Consider the following 5,093-nt stretch of genomic DNA (forward strand, 5'->3'; position numbering starts at 1 on the left):
CGTGGTAACTCGCTCGTGGACATCTCATAGAGATGTGATATCTTGGCTCACAGCACCATTTATAACGAGGAACCGATACTGCACCAACCACACCGGGTGTCCTTAACCTCGTCGGATTCCACCTGATATGACAGGTGTTCTTTCGATCGTACATTGTCCCGTCACAAGTTGGCCTGTTGATCGTCTTCACCCACTGTGTTTTCATGGTGGGGCGCTTTGCCTCTCGATCGAATCGTCTCCTACCCTGTGTAGGTAGTCTCCGGGTACATCAATCACTCCGCTGGTCCTTGCGGCTTGCTGCAAAATGAAGAGTCCTCACCACAAACAATCAGAACTCCGGTTTATAACAATAACAAACTATTTATTAATTTCATTACTTCATACCAGCTACTGTCTAATTTGAGGTGACTGACTATAGCAGTGAAACGATGTTAGACCAGACCAGTAAAGTCACAGATTTCCCATTAACACAGGCTAGTTAACATCATAACATCAGGCCCTGAGGGCTCCCAAATCAGGAGCACTGGACCAGCCCAGCCCAGCCGTTCGGTTTGCTGGCTACGACTCTTCTCTTTTTTTAGAATTCCTTTTTCTAAAAGTCCAACCCCTTTTTCCCACCTCTCCTACAGAGAGGGGTTACAAACACCCTTTCTTTCTTCCTCTTAGAGCTTATCTCTACCAAACCTCAACCTCCACTTGCACCGAGGTTTTTACTTATTATCAAATTAGGAGTGATTAGTCATTCCAGGTCGAACAATGCCTGGTGGCGACCTTTACCCTTGACCCCCATTCTAAGTAGTCTGCCTTAATCAGTTAAGGGTCTCTTGATCTCTTCATACCTCTCAACAGAGGTTTTAAAAACAACCTTTCATGTTAATAGATATATAACGACAATGAGATAAAAACAATTATTGTTTGTTTTTTCTCTTTCTGTCAAAATCCCATAGACATTCCTGTTTTGTCCCAATCAGACATCAACATCCCCCCTCTTCTGCATTCTCTTCCTCTATCCCGTCAGGCCCCCCTCGCTTCACTGCAATATGCACTTCGCTGCATGCATTCATGGCACCAATAGTGTCACACACACACACACACACACACACACACACACACACACACACACACACACACACACATATATATATAATATCGAATCCTGTTATTTGTTACTCAATCTCTCCATTTATATTTTTTGCAGGTTTTTCAACAGCATGGACAAAATTCAATAGCATGGACAAAATTCAATAGCATGGACAAAATTCAACAATATGGACAAATTAAAATCCGCACCATTTTCTTGTTCCAGTTCAAACTAGGCCGAAAAGTTGTCGAGACCGCTCGTGATATCAATGATGCTTTTGTCCCAGGAAGCATTAACGAACGTGTGGAATAACGGTGGTCAAAGAAATTTCGCAATGGTGAAAAGAGCCTCGAAGATGAAGACGGTCGCGTCCGGCCGACTGTGGTTGATAACGAATAGTGGAAAGCCTTCATTGGAGCCGATCTTCGCAAAACGACACGAGAAGTTGCTGCTGAAGTCGAAGTCGACCACTCAACAGTCGCTCGCCATTTAAAGCAAACAGGGAAGTAAAAAAAAGTTGGATAAATTGGTGCCGCATGAATTGATCAATAATAATAAAGGAATCAACAAAAACGAAAAAACGTCCCATTTCTCGAGCGGATTATGATGTGTGATGAGAAGTTGAATCCGAGCAAAATGATTATGGCGGAAAAGAACTACCGACAAATTGACGAAATGTACCAAAGCTTCAGTGTATGTGCCCGAGATTGACCAATATGAAGGGACCAATTCTCCTCCATGAAACGCTCGCGCGCATGTTGCTCAATTGACCCTGCAGAAGCTGAACGAATTGGGCTACGAGACTCTGCCTCATTCTCCAGATTCACCGATTATCACTTTTTCAAGCATCTTGACAACTTCCTGCGCGAAAAATGCGTCAAAAGCCGAGATGATGCCGAATCGGTTTTTAACGACTTCATCGCTTCCAGAACTCCGGATTTCTATGCTAATGGAATAAACAAACTTGTTTCTCGTTGGCAAAAATGTGTCCATTCTAATGGTTCTTATTTCGATTAATGAAGTTTATTATGAAAGGAATTATGATCTTTTGAATTTGAAAGGCAAAAAAATACATTATTTTTGCACCAACCTAATAAGAACACTGCTAGACGTACGTATGAATTAGCTTTGTGTGAAATTTGCAAAAGATAGGCTCCGCCGTTTCGAAACCTATAAGGAAGGAACTTAAACACACATGCACACACAGTAACTTATGTATATATATATATATATATATATATATATATATATATATATATATATATATATTCGTATTTTTTATTTTTTTTAGCGGATGGACACTTGCTTATCAGATTAAAAATATTTCAAAAAAACTAATATTTAAATATTTGTATGAGTACTCAGTGGTTCTAAAATGGATGATCGATTTACTAGAATGTTGGATTAGAAATTGAGCACCATCTAAAAATATTTAGATATTGATTTTTTTTTAATTCTTTTAATAATCTGTTAGACTAGTGTCTATTCGATAATAATCTGCTGAAAAAATTGAAAAATAGATGAAAATGTAAAAATATAGAGAGGGGCAAGTTCGTTCAGGTCCGCCGTGTATATATATATATATATATATATATATATATATATATATATATATATATATATATATATATATATACACGGTGCTAGTTGGCCGTTGACCCAGAAAAAGAGTTCATTCGCCCTTTGGAAGGTCTTGTTTTTAATCCTTCAGGGAGACTAGCCGCCCTCCTCACCAAACAAGTCTAGTGGGGGAACCAGTTTAGTCGCCGGTGACCCGACCATGAGGCAGGTAGTACTGGGTTACATGGTACCAGTAGCATATGATATGACCTGACATGTATTGGGGTAGAGAGGGCTCCCGTAAGCCGTGGTGAAAGCAACCTTTCTAGGAGAAGCAAATCTCTGATTTAAAAAACCATAAAGCGGCAGACCAGTACCCGCATGTAGCTGGTCTGCAGTTTAATTTGTTGCTGGCTATCTTGCTCTTGCTTGTTGCTGGATCTCAACATTTTGAACCGAGAGAGAGAGACTTAGTTGTCGTACAAAGCTAAGACTCTGTAACATCATATTTGTATAGATACTCCCTCAGACATTTGTGCTCATGGATTTTAAATGTCTGAGGGAGTGGCACTCGTCTAACAAGACGTTGCAATCATCATATATATATATATATATATATATATATATGAGATAAAACCATTATATATATATGCATATATATATATATATATATATATATATATATATATATATATATGGTACATTTACTTATTAGCTAAATATGTTTATACCTGTTTCCTTAAGAGAAACAGCGTCCTCCAACCAAGTTTTTACAATGAAACCAAATTTTCACTAGTCATTTTTTTATAAAAAATTTATGTCGTTTGAAAATTAACTAAAAATCATTTTACAATGCTTATGTATTTGGAGATTATGTATTTAGAGATTATGAAAAAGAAAGGGTTAAAAAGAGATGCGGTCATATCTATAATAGGATGGATAGTATGAGTGCAAAATATCAGGATCAAAGTGTGCCAGTAACTGGTTAAAAGTTCCGTTAAGTAATTAAATTTACGCCTGATTCTGACCGATTTCAAATTATATAGAGAAAAAATATTGCTGTAAAACAGTAAGTAAATAATTTTAATAATGGGAAATAAAAGTGAAAGTAAGTTGATACAGTTTTATAACAGAAAATTTGTCCCCCCAGTTTAAAGACCCCGCACCCACTCCCTAAACTCTTATTTTTAACCGCCCTTGTGTTCTTTCTTCCTTTCTCATGATTTTTCATTTCTTTTAAAATAATAGAATAGAAAATCTTTCGTATTTATTATTTACGGATCCAAATAAAGATGTAGTTTCTATAGTATTCACATAAGATAACATTCTGTTTAATAAAGTTGTGTTATATTAAACATCACTAAATCACACTAGAATATCACATGATCAATTTTCCATACTTAGAATTACAAACGCCAAAAGAATTGAACTCTTCTTTAACGTATTCTAATACCAAGATTAAGCAGTACAGCAAAGACTAATACAGAAATAAGAAAAATGCAAAGTCTAATAAAGAGATAAGCAAAATGGCAGAAATTAATATCGAAATCAGCAATATGGTAAGCTCTAGTACAAACATAAGCAACATGGCAGAGTCAAATACAAGGATAAACTTGATTAGATTCACTAATACCGATATAAATAAGATTGTAGAGGCTAACATTGAGAAAAAAGATGTCTGAAACTTATACTGAGATCAGCAAGAGGCTGGAACTAAAACAGAGATTAACAAGATGTCAAAACTATTACAAAGATAAACAAGATGACTGAAACTAAAACAGAGATAAGCAAAATGGTTGAAACTATTACAAAGATATATATGGTGACCGAAACTAATACAGAAATAAGCAAGATGGTTGAAACTAATACAGAAATAAGCAAGATGGTTGAAACTAATACAGAAATAAGCAAGATGGTTGCAACTAATACAGAAATAAGCAAGATGGTGGAATCTTATACAGAAATAAGCAATATAGCTAAAACTACTACAGAGAAAAGTACTATAGTAGGGAATAATACCCTGAGAAGCAAGATGGCTAAAACTAATACCGAGACAAGTGCTGAAACTGATAAAAGCAAGAGGACTTAAACTAATACAGATATAAAGCAAGGCGGCTGAAACTAATACAGATATAAAGCAAGGCGGTTGAAACTAATACAGATATAAAGCAAGGCGGTTGAAACTAATACAGATATAAAACAAGGCGGCTGAAACTAATACAGATATAAAGCAAGGCGGTTGAAACTAATACAGATATAAAGCAAGGCGGTTGAAACCAATACAGATATAAAACAAGGCGGTTGAAACTAATACAGATATAAAGCAAGGCGGTTGAAACTAATACAGATATAAAGCAAGGCGGTTGAAACTAATACAGATATAAAGCAAGGCTGTTGAAACTAATACAGATATAAAGCAAGGCGGTTGAAACTAATACAGATATAAAGCAAG

This window comes from Euprymna scolopes, chromosome 30 (assembly GCF_053919585.1).
Source record: "Euprymna scolopes isolate OS-2025 chromosome 30, ASM5391958v1, whole genome shotgun sequence".
NCBI lineage: Eukaryota > Metazoa > Mollusca > Cephalopoda > Sepiida > Sepiolidae > Euprymna > Euprymna scolopes.